At 40.5% G+C, this 16,778-nt stretch overlaps 1 pseudogene; it reads right to left on the bottom strand.

The window, feature by feature from the left end:
- Nucleotides 1–5,216: 5,216 nt before the first annotated feature.
- Nucleotides 5,217–7,865, bottom strand: LOC128579540 (bifunctional methylenetetrahydrofolate dehydrogenase/cyclohydrolase, mitochondrial-like; annotated as a pseudogene).
- Nucleotides 7,866–16,778: the final 8,913 nt, after the last annotated feature.

Raw genomic sequence — 16,778 nt, 5'->3', positions numbered from 1 at the left:
GGGAAGATAAAATCAATAGGCTTATTAGAAGAATGAACTAAGGTATCTGCCCTGATTGTTTTTGTAATCTGGTCAGTTAATAAACAGTAACTGCTTTCAAATTGAAAAAAAAAAAAATAGAGCCAACTGATAGATACCACAGAAAGGCAGATTTTAGCTCGAATTGAGAGTTATTCATGCTAGAACACTCCCAAAATAAAATGAGTTGTTGGAGGAAGTAGTTAAATTTCTAGTAGTAGTTAAAGTAATAGCCTTCCAACAGCTCAAGAAAAGCATAGCCCATGGAAATAGGACATAGCCAGATGTGAAATGTTTCAGGCAGCCCTATTCACTTAGGCTTGTCCTGTTCTGACTCAATTTGCAGTAGCCTCCATCCTGGAATGCTTGTTCACTGTAAAATTTGGTTCCCACTTTTTCTTAAAAAATTAACCAGCTCTGTATGTGGCTGGCACTGACATAGATATTCTATAAAGGTAATGTATTACTGAATTTCTAATGAACTTTCATAAAAGTAGTAAGGAAAACAAAATATGCAGTCTTAGCCTAGGATGTTGTACCTTTGACAAGTAATTTAAATTAAGCTTATATTTTAGCATATTGGGTTGAAGTGAACTACTGATTCAACTACTTTTACAATGAGGTCAAAGAACTTTATACACCTCCTATCAGGCCTGTAATCCTGGCTCTCTGGGAGGCCACGGTAGATGGATTGCCTAACTAAGCTCAGGAGTTGGAGACCAGCCTGAGCAAAACTGAGACCCTGTCTCTGAAAATAACCTGGCGTTGTAGCAGGCGCCTGTACTCCCAGCTACTTGTGAAGCTGAGGTAAGAGAATTGCTTGGGCCCAGTAGTTTGAGGTTGCTGTGCGCTATGACACCATAGGACTCTACTGAGGGGGACATAGTGAGACTCTGTCTCAAAAACAAAAACAAACAAAAAAACCTTGTATTTATGTTGTATCTTTTACTTTCTGTTTTTAAAAATAATTTTCTCCTTATTAAGGAACACATTTCCTAATTAGATGAATGCTTTTTCCCTGCCAGAAACATTACAGTCTATCCTTTCCACAATCATGTTCACTTACTCTAACCCTCCCCACTTTCATGATAGTTCTCCTTCCTTTCTCACCTATGTAAATACAAATAAGAAATAAGTCCTCCTGTATTTGTGAAATGTAATATTTACATTAATTTGTATTAATATAAAATATTTAAAAGATAAAGTTAATGTTTAAAGAAAATTATAATAATCATTTTAAACTGAATATTGTCTTTTTTTTTTTTTTTGCAGTTTCTGGCCGGAGCTGGGTTTGAACCCACCACCTTTGGCATGTAGGGCCGGCATTCTACTCCTTTGAGCCACAGGCGCTGCCCTGAATATTGTCATTTATTTTCTTTTGCCTACCAAGATCCAAACTTAATTTCTTGTTTGTTAAACTATGAAATGTATGTATTGCAATCTATTTACCATAAATTTTTACTAGAATATTTTTGACATGGCAATATCAGTACACAGAATGGTATAGGAATCAATAGTTGTTATGAATATGTTATTTTGAAAGATTAAGTATGTTTATTAAATTCTTTATATACACCTAAGGATTTTATCCTGCATCTTCTATTAATTGTATTATATTTCTCAAAAATATAATTTCCTCTTAATTCTCAAAAAGATATCTGTCATAGAACAAATGCAAACAAAATGAATGTTTTTTCTCACTTTTGTTTTCAAGGGTATAACAGATGCCACAAGAATGTGTGATTTGTATAAGTAAAATTTTATCATTTATGAGTAATGAGTTCTCTATCCTTTCAACTTTCTATGCCCCAGCCTTTGAATCACCTTCTTCCAAGTAACATTCTAAGAGAAAAACCCTTCAGAGAGGCTTGTTGCCGGTAGCACAGTGGTTACAGCACCAGCCACATACACCAAGGATGGTGAGTTCAAACCCAGCCCTGACCAGCTAAACAACAATGACAACTACAATGAAAAACAGCCAGGCATTGTGGTGGGCACCTGTAGTTCCAGCTCCTTGGGAGGCTGAGGCAAGAGAATCACTTAAGCCCAAGAGTTTAAGGTTGCTGTGAGCTGTGACGCCACAACACTCTATATCTCAAGAAGAAGAAGAAGAAGAAAAAAAAAGGTCTCTTATCTACTTTTTTTCTACCTTATACAGGCTGAGATGACCATGGGCTTCTTTCTTTTTCTTTTTTATTTTTTAGTGTAGGTCCACCTACATTGTCCAGGCTGGTCTTGAACTCCTGGACTCAAGTGATCCTCACACCTTGGCTTCCCAAAGTGCTAGGGTTATCAGATGTGAGCTACTGTGCTTGCCCTTAAAAGACTCATTTTTTGTTATTTTATTTATTTAAATATTTTTTTATATTTTGAAACAGAGTCTCCCTTTGTTCCCCTCAGTAGAGTGCTATGGCGTCACAGCTCACAGCAACCTCAAACCCTTGGGCTTAAGTGATTCTCTTGCCTCAGCCTCCTGAGTAACTGGGACTACAGGCTCCCACTACAATGCTTGGCTAGTTTTAGAGATAAAGTCTCACACCTGTGAGCTCAGGCAATCCACACACCTTGGCCTCCCAAAGCACTAGGATTACAGGCATGAGCCATGGCCCTGCCTTTTATTTTTTTCAAATAACTAGATCAGGCATAACAAATTTGAAGACTTTTAAGATCAGCATTAGGAATCAACTCACAGAACTGTGAAAACTGGAAGGGGCTTCCTGATCTCAAGGCTGCGGCAAGCTGTAAGTGTTCCAGGGCACTCCAGCCTGGCTGATACAGCAAGGCCCTGCTTAAAAAAAAAAAAAAAAAAAAAAAAAGGAAAGAAAAAGAGAAAAACAATGGCTCAGGGTGGTGCCTGTGGCTCAGTGGGTAGGGTGCTGGCCCCATATACCAAGCGTGGTGGGTTTGAACCTGGCCCCCGCCAAATTGCAACAACAACAAAAAATAACTGGAAATTGTGACAGGCTGTAGTCCCAGTTACTCAGAAGGCTAAGGCAAGAGAATCGCTTAAGCCTAGGTGTTGGAGGTTGCTGTGAGCTGTGACGCTACAGCACCCTACAAAGGGCGATAAAGTGAAACTCTGTCTCTAAAAAAAAAAAAATGGCTCAGCACCAGAGCACAGTGGTTATGGCACCACCCACATACACCCAGGGTGGTGGGTTTGAACCCAGTCCGGGCCAGCTAAACAACTGCAACAAAAAAATAGCCAGGCATTGTGACAGGTGCCTGTAGTCCCAGCTACTTGGGAGGCTGAGGCAAGAGAATGGCTTAAGCCCAAGAGTTTGAGGTTGTTGTGAGCTGTGACACCACAGCACTCTACCGAGGTCGACATAGTGAGACTCTGCCTCAAAAAAAGAAAAATACAAGGAATGGTATTCTAGGGAGTGGTTAAGGATGTATTTGGGGTCTCAGAAGTCATAGTTGAATCTATAGGAGACCTATAGTGGCTGCTTCAATTAGAAAAAATTATATGTTTACCTTTTCAGTCCTTCATAATCACTTTCTACCTTAGCAGTTCAGCTTTATTTCCTATGGGAACAAGGACACAGCCTTGTCTTCCAATCAGGCTTCCCTTTTCATTCATAACCACGTTCTACTCCTCTCTGAAACACTGGCTTTCTGTCCTTCTATTTAACTATATCACATCCCATATTTAAGGTTTATATCTTTCATAAAGTACCTGAGAAAATGGACGCCTAGGATTATCTTGCTAGAACTCTGTGGAAATGATTCCTATGGTAACCCCTGGTTGGGCACCCACCTTCTGCTGGGCCAGAAAGTAGTTTCTCTAGGATGTTTGCACTTTGAGACAGGGAGAGAGATTGGGGATATCTCTCTCCAGGGGTTAAAGCTTTAAGTGTAAGCTCAATAACATCGTAGACATCTTTCCTGCTGTTAGACAAAGCTGGTCAGCAGTGAGAGAAAGTGAAACTACCATCCGAAAGCAACAGAAACAAGACTTGTGAAGACCCGTAACAAGGGTTGGGTCCCTTGTTCCGGCTGCTCCCAACACCCACCTCTGCAGCCCTGCCTTTCTCGATCCCTCCTTGGATTTCATGAGCCAATAATTACTCTCTGTATGTAGGTTTGAGTTGAGTTTCTGTTTCTTTTTTTTAAGAAAAAAAAAGGGGCGGCACCTGTGGCTAAAAGGAGTAGGGCATCAGCCCCATATACTGGCGGGTTCAAACCTGGCCCCGGCCAAAAACTGCAAAAAAAACCCCAAAAAAACCTTTAGTCATAAGGTCAGATTAAATTCAATATTAACTCAAGTTCTTAAAAATCATTTGGAAAAGCCAACAGAGCACATTACAGAAAAGCCAGCATCTGCTGACATTCTTTGGTGAAAAAGTAAGTTGCATACTTAAATGAGCTGCCGAAATGATTATCAATTCCTAGGTTTTGTTTTTCAAAAATAGTTTTCAAGATAGCTCAAAGAAACGGTGCATACCCCTAACAATATAAAAATTTAATAATGAAATCTAAGTATATAGCAAAAGTCAAATATGATAATTCACATGAATAAGTTATAAAATAATATTTTTGGTCCTAGAAAACTAAAATGAGACCTCCCTGATGGTTAATATGCATGTGGGCTAAAGGCAAATAGAACAACTTAAAGATTTTCCCAGTTACTAAGCCACCAAAAGAAAAAAAAAGAAGAAAAGAAAAGAAAAAGAAAAAAAAGCTTAGGATTTTCTAGCTAATTCAGTTCTACTTGTATAAATCTGATTATCCATCAATACTTATATCTTAATAAATTAGAGTAATTTTTTTTCTATGCAATTACCAACATTTTTTCCCTTTCACCTTTTCCCTAATTTTCTCTAGCATTGTTTTTCCTTTGGTTTGATTAGTTGACCTCAAAGTTTTGGAACCTAAAATGAGTATCAATTCCTATTGGAATAGCCTTTGGGAAATGCAATGCTAGAAAAGTCAAATTCTTAAGACAGGTGGCTTGACAAAGCGAGGCATCCATTTTCGGTGGAAAGGTGTTGCCATGTTAGTCCCTGGGCTAATGGCTGCTCTTAACTAGATCACAGGACCCAGCATGATACTGGGGACCCATGTGCACAAACACCCACCCATTTAAGCTTTCAATAAATACAAAGCATCATTTTAAACTGTTTCAGTAGAATAAATAAAAAATATTGCATTTCTGTTGGCCTGCTTTCCTCTTCAAGACAACAAAGACACAACTGTTAATTACTGGCTACACCAAGGTCTTTAGATGTCAGCACTTCCTGCTCTTCAGCCCTCAGCAGTTTTTTTGTTTGTTTTGTAGTGTCTAGACAGTCTCACTCTGTCACCCTTGGTAGAGTGCTGAGATGTCATAGTTCACCTCAAGCTCCTGGGCTTGAGTAATCTTCTTGCCTCAGCCTCCCCAGTAGCTGGGACTACAGGTGCCCACGACAACAACTGGCTAGTTTTTCTATATTGAGTAGAGATGGGGTCTTGCTCTCGCTCAGGCTGGTCTCAAACTTCTGAGCTCAAAGGATCCTCCAACTTGTGCTTCCCAGAATGCTAGGATTACACGTGTGAGCCACTGCGCCCCACCAGGCCTCAAGAGTTTTTTTCAGCAACAATGGTCTCCTTCATTCGCATTGCCACTGTCATGGGACCAACACCCCCAGGAACTGGAGTGATGTAACCAGTTTTGTTCCCGACTCCTTCAAAATCCACACCTCCAAACAACTTAGGTTTAGCAGTTATGAGCTCTTGAACTCTTATTTATCCCCACGTCTATGACTGTTGCTCCTGCTGTGATCAGATTTGGAAGCCTGCAGCAGATGCTACCACATCTACAGAATTGTGTGTTTCCTCAGCTGCCCTTTGGGAACGTATGGGTAACATATCGTAACTGTGGCATCACCTCCTAGGACGTTCACATGCCCCATCTGTGTGTAGTAACATTGCAATAGGCATCCCAATTTTTTGACCTTCTAGCCACAGCTGCCTTCCCTAGGGTTGGAATATTGGAATGCCACAATCACTTAATTATTTTCTACACACGTCGTGGGGTAGCTGGTAACGAATACTGGAACAAACTTATTCTCCCTACGTCAGTTACATGAAGGCATCAACATCCTTGTCTGGAGAAACAGCACTGCAGATTGCAGATCTGTCCCTCATCAGGGTGCTCTGTGAGAGGCAGCTGAACCTTATCATCACTATTTAGTTTGTTGATTAAATTCCACAATTCTGCCTCTGAAATGGAAGCTGATTTCACATTTCTCTCACTGTGGATTCCCACATCTGCAGCTGCTCTGGTTTTGTTGAGGACACAGGAGTGACTTGCAGGGTTCTCTCCGACCAGAATCACCTTCAGGTAGAGTTGTTTATTGTCAGAGGCCACCCATTCTTCCACCTCCTGCTGCACTTCCTGCTTGATCTCCTCGGTCAGTTTCCTTCCAGAAATGACAACAGCTTCCTTTGGAACAGCTGAGAGGATAGCTCTGTGCGGGGTCTCACTCTTGCTCAGGCTGTTCTCAAACTCCTGAGCTCAAGGAATCCACCTGCCTTGGCCTCCCACAGTGCTGGGATTACAGGCGTGAACCAGCAAACCTGGCCCTTGCTTCTCTCTCTTACCACTACCTTATATCCAGCTATTCTTACCCTATGTTCAGTTATTGTAAAATGAAGTTCCCTGAATATTATTTCCTGCCCTTTTGTGCCCCCGTGTTTTGGCTCAGATTGTTTCTTGCTATCTTGAACTCACTTCCTCCCATATTTACCTCAGCTGGCTAAACCCTTCAAGATTGCCTTTTACATTAGACTGTGAATTAGTTGAAGACAGGAAGAGTATTCCTCATTTCTCTGTTCTTAAAACAGACATATTTATTGAATAGCTGCATAAATAAATATAAATGAATGAATTTTAGAAACCCATTCCTACAGAATTTTCCTAGAAAAAAAATTTTTTTTGAGACAAGAGTCTCACTGTGTCACCCTGGGTAGAGTGCTGTGGCATCACAGCTCACAGCAAACTCAAACTCATGGGCTTAAGCAATTCTCTTGCCTCAGCCTCCCAAGTAGCTGGGACTACAGGTGCTCGGCACAACATCTGGCTATATTTTTGTTGCAATTTGGCCATGGCTGGGTTTGTTACCCGCCACTCTTGGTGTATGGGGTGAGCGCCCTACTCACTGAACCACAGGAGCCACCGGTTCAGCTATTATTTTGTTGTTGCAGTTGTCATTGTTGTTTTAGCTGGCCCAGGCCGGGTTCAAACCCTCTAGCCTTGGTGTATGTGGCCAGGGCCCTACCCACTGAGTAACGGGCACCACCCCTAGAAAAATACTGAAGCCAGACTCTGGACTTCAAGTGAGATACTGTCTCTACAAAAAATAGAAAAATTTGCTGGGCATGCTAAACTGCACTTGTAGTCCCAGCTACTCGGGAGGCTGAAGCAGGAGGATTGCTTGAACCTAGCAGTTTGAAGTTGCTGTGAGCTTTGATGGTGCCCTGTATCAAAAAAAAAAAAAAAATATATATATATACTGAAGCCAAAGGATTATTAAAATGTATATGAACCTGATTAGTTCCCTTTTCTGGTCCTTATAAAAATCTTTGAGGAAATCTGATGATCTTAGAGAAGCCACAGGTGCTGGTCCAAACCAGTGCTTTCTATAACTATTTGGTAATGAATTCTTTACATTTTTTTCACTTAAATAGTCATTAGGAGGCAACAAGAACATGTCTTTCCCTTTTTAGATAGCCAGTTTTAATAATAAAGGTAACTCTTTTGGATTTATGCAACATGTGTTATCTGATGTGCCTTACAGATAGTAACTTAATTTAATCCTCGCAACAACCATAAGATGAGTGTTATTTCTATCCTCATCCCACATTATGAAAAATTGAGGGGCAGAAACATTAAAGAAAATATTCAAGGCTGTGGAACTAGTTAAGTAATAGAGCCAGAACCAAAGGCACCTGAAACTCAAGTCCACACTCACATGCGAAGCTCACTATGTTATGTTGCATCCACAAACTCCTAAAACTACCTGTTCTCCTATGACCACCAATATTCAGAAAATTCCATCTTCTGCCTTTTGGCAGATGACCTTCAACTGACTTCCGTGTCCTGAATTTTCACATTATATTTAGTTGATCATTAAGATAAAATAAATATACATTACACAAAATGTTTCATGGAGGAAAAAGGAAGTAGAATCACTTTCCACTCATTTCCATGAAAAAAAAAATTGTGCGTTTACCAAATACAAAGCATTAGGCAAAGGGCTGGAGAAGATATGCACAGGACCACAAGAAGCTCATGATTGGATGGCGCCTGTGGCTCAGTCGGTAAGGCGCCGGCCCCATATACCGAGGGTGGCGGGTTCAAACCCGGCCCCGGCTGAACTGCAACCAAAAAATAGCTAGGCGTTGTGGCGGGCACCTGTAGTCCCAGCTACTCAGGAGGCTGAGGCAAGAGAATCGCTGAAGCCCAGGAGTTGGAGTTTGCTGTGAGCTGTGTGATGCCACAGCACTGTACCGAGGGCCATAAAGTGAGACTCTGTCTCTCCAAAAAAAAAAAAAAAGGAAGCTCATGATTTAGAAGGGGAGATTTTAGAATGTATACAAATTACTATAACAAAAATGCCCCCTGTATTATGGAATATTATATAACCATTAAAAATGAAATCCTGCCATTTGCAATAACACGGATGGACCTGGAGAACATTATGCTAAGTGAGCTAAGCTGAGCACATAAGGACAACCTCACGCATGCTCACTCTTATGTGGGAGCTAAATGTTAAACACCACTGATCTCCTGGAGACAGAGTGGAGATGAGAATGACGGTTACCAGAGGCAGGAAAGGGTATCAGGGCACTGACAGGGATAAGGTGGGGATGGCTAATAGATGCAAAAATGTGGTTAGTTAGATAGAATGAACAATATTTGATAGCACGACAAAGCAACTATAATCAACCATTAGGGCATACTTTAAAATAACTGAACAGTGGAATTGGAATGTTCCTAACACAAAGAAATGATAAATGCTTGAGGTGATGGATGCCCCAGTTACCCCGATTTGGTTAACTCATATTTTAGGCCTGTATCAAAACAACAGATACACCCTATAACTGTATGCTGTTATGTACCCATAAAAAACTTTTAGACACTGTGTAAACACAGTATTAGAGGAATGATAGTAGAAGAGATTATTTTCCACAGAAGCAAGGGATAACATTTGTGTCTGACAGAAGTTCAGAGGGGGAAATTTTGAACAGAAAACATCTGAGGCCTAGAAAAAGAGAATGAGCGAGCCCAGTGGGAAAGCTGTCAGAATCTGAAAGGAGTCATTTGTGCTAAATACTAACAGTGTTGAGGAAGGCCATGAAGAGAAGGGTTCTTGTGGATAAATGCCTGATAACAGAACCTGTCATGAAGGACTCTACAATAACTCCCCCCAACCTTGCATTACAGCCATAGCAATCACACAGAAAAAGTACTTCCATAAGGATATCTGCCCAGCAATTGCCTGTTCAACCTCAGACTGGCATCACCTTTTTTATTGATCCTTGGAAGAGGGATAATTATCTAAAAACAATTTTGTGATCTTCCACAGTTTTCCTTTAAAAACTTTTTTCTAGGCTGGGTCTGGTGGCTCCTGCCTATAATCCTAGCACTCTGGGAAGCCGAGGCAGGTGGATCACTTGAGCTTAGGAGTTGGAGACCAGCCTAAGCAAGAATGAGACCCTGTCTCTTAAAAAAAAAAAAAAAGCTGGGTGTTGTGTTGGGCACTTGTAGTCACAGCTCCTTGGGGAACTGAGGTAAGAGGATCACTTGAGCCCATGAGTTTGAAGTTGTTGTGAATTATGATGCCACAGCACTCTACCAAGGGTGACAAAGTGAGACTCTGTCTAAATAAATAAATAAAACCTTTGTCTTTCTTTACCTCCCTGAATATGCACATAGTATACTACAGCTTATTGCATTTCAATGCCCTATTCCCAAATAAATATTGTTTTCTTTTAGAGGGCCTCTCTCCATTTGACAATGATGAGACTGGAAAAAGTCATGTAGGTTTTAAAAACAACTGAAAGAGTTCATGGAAGGAAGAAGAGATGAGGTTAAACCTCCTTGTGGAAAGACCAAAAAGTCATGCTGAATGCTAATGAAGCTATACTTTATTCATAGGCAACAGAAAACCTAAAAAGGGGGGAAGAGGGGAAGAACGCTGCGATTGGAGTAGTAATCTTTTTTCGTTTTTTGGAGACAGAGTCTCACTTTGTTGCCCAGGCTAGAGTGGCATGGCATCAGCCTAGCTCACAGCAACCTCAAACTCTTGGGCTCAAATGATCTTTCCTGTCTCAGCCTCCCGAGTAGCTGGGACAACAGGTGCCTGCTACAATATCCAGCTAATTTTTTTATTTTTAGTACAGAAAGGGTCTCACTCTTGCTCGGGCTGGTCTCCAACTCCTGAGCTCAAGGGATCCTCCTGCCCCCACCTCTCAGATTGCTAGGATTACTAGGCCTGAGCCATCACACCTGGCATTGAGTGGTAATCTTTAGGAAGACTAATTTGCTAGCAATATTAAAAATTAAATAAAATGCGAGGCCGACGAATCTAGGTAGTAATGGGCAAAGATAAGGTTAGTAAGAACCTGAACGAGAGAACTGGCAATGGACAGGAGGGGCAGAAGTAAGATAGTCAAAAAATATCTCCTTTTAGAATGAAGTGATCCAAACTCAGTTTACGAAATTCTACATACGTTGGGGCTCGGTGCCTGTAGCTAAGTGGTTAGCCTGCCAGCCACATGCACTGGGACTAGTAGGTCCGAACCTGTCCCAGGGCCTGCTAAACAATGACAACAACAACAAAATAGCTGGGTGTTGTGGTGAGCGCCTGTAGTTCCAGGTACTAGGGAGGCTGAGGCAAAAGAATCGCTTAAGCCCAAGAGTTTGAGGTTGCTGTGAGCTGTGATTCCATAGCACTCTACTGAGGGTGACATAGTGAGATACAAAGACAGACTGTGTCAAACTAAAAACAAATCTAGAATGAGGTGCACTGGTTTATGCCTACAATCCCAGCACTTTGGAGGCCAACGCAGAAAGTTGGCTTGAGGCCAGGAGTTTGACCATCCTGGCCAACATAGTGAGACTTCATATCTACAAAACATTTAAAAAAATAATTAGCTGAGTGTGGTGGCACATGCCTGTAGTCCTGGCTACTAAGGAGGCTGAGCCAAGAGGATCACTTGAGTCCAGGAGTTGGGGGTGACAGTGAGCTGTGATGTGAATAGCCACTGCACTCCAGCCTATGTGACGGAGTAACACCCTGTCTTAAAAAGAAAATCCAATGGGCTTATTAAAGTGGGGAGGAAGGATATTGCAATAGATTAAGGGAGTCTCTAGTCCTACTTCTTTGTGGGGATTGGTTCCAGGACTCCCCCACTGCCACAGAACCAGAAACCACAGTTGCTTAAGGTCCTGTTATAAAACTGATTACTTGCATGTAACCTGTGCACCTTCGCCTGTGTGCTTGAAATCATCTCTGCCTTACTTATAATACCTGACACAATGTAAATGCTATGGACATACTTACCTTAAACTGGTTTTTTAATGTGTATTATTTTTTATTGGTTTTCTCTCAAATATATCTTTTGATCCACATTTAGTTGAATCTGAGCACAGGATACCCAAAGATACAAGAAGGACTGACTATATTGCAATCAAGAGAACCCTGTGACTATAATACCAGCAAGCTCTCAAAAGCTAGGTTAAAAGGGTCTTTCTTTGGCTAGGCATGGTGGCTCACGCCTGTAATCCTAGCACTCTGGGAGGCTAAGGCAGGTGGATTGCTTGAGCTCAGGAGTTCAGGACTAGTCTGAGCAGGAATGGGACCCCATCTCTAAAAATAGCTAGGTGTTTGTCGTGGGCACCTTTAGTCCCACCTACTTGGGAGACTGAGACAGGAGGATTGCTTAAACCCAGGAGTTTGAGGTTGCTGTCAGCTATGACACTACAGCACTCTACCCAGGACAACAGACTGAGACGCTGTCTCAAGAAAAAAAAAAGAGGAGGTGGCTGGGCATGGTGGCTCACATCTGTAATCCTAGTACTCTGGCAGGTGGAGGCAGGAGGGTCACTTGAGCTCAGGAGTTTGAGACCAACCTGAGTAAGAGCAAGATCCCATCTCTACTAAAAATAAAAAAATTAGCCAGGCCTTTTGGCAAGTGCCTATAGTCTCAGCTAGTTGGGAGGCTGGGACAGGGGGATTGCTTGAACCCGGGAGTCTGAGGTTGCCGTGAGCTATGATAAGTGAGCTATGCAGTGAGCCACTGCACTCTAGCCTGGCACCATGAGCAAGACTCTGTCCAACAAAAGAAATTGTTGCCATATGCCGAAAGTGTTGCTGAAAAGTAGACTGCAAATGGAAGACCCTGGGCAAAGCAAATAAAAGATATGCTTAAACCAGTAGTTTGAAAGCTAATTTTAATGATACTGGTTTAGGATAACAAATGAAGCAGCCTTATATTTTCTCAATTTAAGGCTAGAAAAAAGCCATTTTAAGCATCAAGTAGAGTGACAGACATTTTGGGTACTAAGTCCATAGATATACCCAGAAGTAGGCTACTACTTCAATGATGGGTCTGGATTGCTTTTTTCTCCTTCTTTTTCATATTGTTTTGGTTGGTAAACGCATTTATTTCAGGTGTAAACTATGAGTGCTCTAAATCTATATAATTTCTCCTTCTATCCACAGTGACCGGAACAATCTCTTACCTTTATAATTCCTACTTTTTTCTTTCTTTTCACTTTAACTCTACCATAATTTCAGCCACTTTAGATTTTTAAAAATAGGTGTTTTGTAGTATATTTTCATCAAAAAATGTACTTAACCAAGAAGGAAATTAAATGAAATACACTAAGTTATTGAGAATACCACAGTATCAAATCACAGTATCAAAAGAATGATATTTTATAGTTGACATAGTACATTAACATAAAATTCAATATATTATTTCATTTTGGTCCTTAAAATGTTTCTGAAATAAATTATCACAATTTTACAGTTGAGGCAACTTAGAAAGTGGAAGAGCTGGAATGAGAATTATTGGTGTTGTTTTCCTGTTACTACATTATCCTATGTATTACATAATCAGAAAAATATACTATGTAGGGCTCGATGCCTGTAGCTCAGTGGCTAGGATGCCAGCCACATGCACTAGAGCTGGTGGGTTCAAACCTAGCCTGGGTCTGCTAAACGTCGACGACAACAACAGCAACAAAAAAAGTAGCCAGGTGTTGTGGCGGGTGCCTGTAGTCCCAGCCGCTTGGAGGCTGAGGCAAGAGAATTGCTTTATCCCAAGAGTTTGGGGTTGCTGTGAGCTCTGACTCCACAGCCCTCTACTGAGGGAGACATAGTAAGACTCTGTCTCAAAAAAACAAAAAAAGAAAGAAAGAAAAGAAAAGAAAAAGAAAAATATGCTATGTGGAAGTGTCAGAAGATCACAATATTCATAGAGAATAATAATGCAGGTAAAAGCCTTTGCCTTGACTATATCTGCCTTACGCGCATTCTTTAACTGGTCATTTCCGATATAATTCAGAAATCTCCATTAGCAAAGGAATAATGTTTTATGTTTATACATATAAACAGATAAATTTCTCTTCCACGAAGAAATGACACTCCTGAACAGTTTGTAAGTGTATTAGTGAAAATAGATTGAATGTGTGTTAGGGATATATACTATTATTTGATTTACTATTTTAATATTTGGGGAACTCCAGAGTTGATATAGCTGAGTTTCTAAATATACCATTCCATAGAGAAACATTTAATTAATCAGTCACTTTTGTGTTTACATTTTTGTGTAAACACTTTTGTGTTTATATATAAACAGATGAATTTCTCTTCCATGAAGAAATGACACTCCTGAACAGTTTTTAAGTGTATTAGTGGAAACAGATCGTATGTGTGTTAGGGATTCTTAACTAATAGAACTTAACTTCAGAACTATCACGAGCAAAGGGCATAAGTTTGTTTCTAAAAGGATCAAAATTTAGGAGATCTACACTGTGATTGGCCATTTAAAATTTATTTTCTGTCCATAAAAATTTATGGAGTGGCAAATTATCAATATCCATCTGATCATAGATGTGTGAATGTAGGATTATAATTTTTAGGTGATTTGTGGACTCAATACAGTGGGAATCAAAAATTGAAAGGGACCAGCTGCGGAGGCTTTCACCTGTAATCCCAGCACTCTGGGAGACTGAGGAGGGAGGACTGCTTGAGCTCAGGGTTTGGAGACCAGCCTGAGCAAGAGAAAGACCCCATCTCTACAAAAAATAGAAAAATGAGCTGGGCATCATGGCAGGCACCTATAGTCCCAGCTACTCAGGAGGCTAAGGCAAGAGGATTGCTTAAGCCCAGGAGTTTGAGGTTGCTGTGAGCTAAGCTGACACCATGGCATTCTAGCCTGGACAACAGAGTGAAACTTCATCTCAAAAAAGCAAAAACCACCACCACCACCACCAGAACAAAGAAACAAATTAAAATGATTTAATTAATTAATCCATAAAGACTGATAGCCAAATTTTACTAAAACAATGGGAACAGTTTTAAAATGTACAAGATATCACATTTCTTAAAGATGTGGAATGAAGGCAGATACATGGATGGCAGCCAGAGAATTTTGTTTAGAGTGGAAATTTAAAACTGGAATTTAAAGTTGCCCAGCTAGCTCAGTAGGTAGAGCACAAAACTCTTAAATTTGCAGTTGTGAAGTACATAATACATAAAGAGATCATCTATAAGATACATAAATGAACATAATTGTGGGGGAATTTTAGAATCCGATAATCTATAGAGACCTTAGATTGTTGTATCTCTCGGGACATTTTTTATGAAGAAGAAAAAAGGTGATTAAAGAGGTATTATGAAAATAAAGAAAACATAAAAATTAAAAATATTTAATTGCCACACTGAAGAATGAATAATATTTTTAATTGGTGTTGCACACAAGTGTGGTACATGTGTGATAAACACTCCATATTGAGTTGGTTAGATAAGTACTTTTAAGTTGAGAAATAGCACTCCAAGTCTGTAGTGTATTACTTTTATGCTTCTTTTGCCAGCAAATCTCAAAAGATATGCAGTCAAAGTGCCAACTGTTATTATATTTCTTTTTTTTGGCAGTTTTTGGCCGGGGCTGGGTTTGAACCCACCACCACCGGCATATGGGGCTGGCGCCCCACTCCTTTGAGCCACAGGCACTGCCCATATTCTTATCATGAATCTATTATTGAAACAGTCTTAGAAAACAGTTCTTATGGAATTAACAAAAGAACCGTGGCCACGTGAAGACTTCCTATTATCCCTTTTGTTATATATGCAGTCACCTTCTAGCAAAAGTAAACCGTGATTTTTTTTTTTTTTTTGAGACAAAGCTTCAAAGCTGTTGCCCTGAGTAGAGTACTGTGGCATCACAGCCCACAGCAACCTCTACTCCTGGGCTCAAGCTATTCTCCTGTCTCTGCTTCCCAAGTAGCTGGGATTACAGGCGCTTGCCACAACGCTCGGCTATTTTTTTTGGTTGCAGCCGTCATTGTTTGGCGGGCCGGGGCTGGATTCCAACCCAATAGCTCAGGTGTATGTGGCTGGTGCCTTAGCCGCAAACCATAATTTTAATGATTTTCTAAAACTGTTCCACATTTTTTTGAATATTAAACATCAAATGATCTTGCTGGCATATTTAAACATTAGAAATGCTGGAAATTATATACAAGATAAAACATTTTATTCATGTGTCTGAATAGTGAGTTTTATTCCTAATGGATCAAAAGAAACACTTTTTAGTCATGCTTATTCAGAGAACTTAACTTTTATTTTTTTTGAGACAGAGTCTCACTATGCAACCCTGGGTAGAGTGCCATGGTGTCACAGCTCATAGCAACTTCAATCTCTTGGGCTTAAGCGATTCTCTTACTCAGCCTCCCAAGGACTACAAGCGCCTGCCACAAGACCTGGCTATTTTTTTGTTGTTGCAGTTGTCATTGTTGTTTAGCTGGCCTGGCCTCGGTTGAACCCTCCAGCTTGGGTGCATGTGGCCAGCGCCCTACCCACTGAGCTATGGGCGCCGCCTCAAAGAGCTTAACTTTTATTGGAGTAAGACTATGTCACTATGCATATTAAAAATAAATTCAGCTATTAACTGAACCGCAAACATTTTCAAAGACTTGTCCATGAAACACTGCTAAACGTACCAGCCTTATCTTAGTTTAACCTCAAACTAAAAAGGATTAGTTCACTTTAGCTGTCTCCGGTCAAGTATTTGGTTTCAGTAATTTAGGGCAAATGACAAAGAAAGGAATACATGGATTAAAGAAAGATTAAGAGTAGTGGAAAGAGCTGTTCCACATTTCAAAGGGGGATTTCAGCCTCCTTTATTCTTTCATGGTATAAGCTGCTTATTTTGTTTAACATGTTTTTTCAGTGACTTCTATTGATGGCACCTCTTTGACGATCTACTTTTATTTTCCTAGACTTTGTTGGTTTAGTTTCTTTTATAATTCCTTTTTCTTTCTTTTTTGACACAAAATCTTACTCTGCTGCCAAGGCTAGAGTGCCGTGGCATCAGGCCAGCTCATGGCAACCTGAAATTCCTGCGTCAAAGCGATACTCCTGTACCAGCCTCCCAAGTAGCTGGGACTAAAGGCATATGCCACAATGCCTGGCTAGTTTTTCTATTTTTAGTAGCGATGGGGTCTCGCTCTTGCTCAGTCAGGCTGGTCTTGAAGTCCCGAG

The sequence above is a fragment of the Nycticebus coucang genome, unplaced genomic scaffold (assembly GCF_027406575.1).
Source record: "Nycticebus coucang isolate mNycCou1 unplaced genomic scaffold, mNycCou1.pri scaffold_75, whole genome shotgun sequence".
Taxonomy (NCBI): domain Eukaryota; kingdom Metazoa; phylum Chordata; class Mammalia; order Primates; family Lorisidae; genus Nycticebus; species Nycticebus coucang.
Note: the sequence above shows the minus strand (reverse complement) of the source record. Positions and strands in the feature narration are given on the sequence as shown.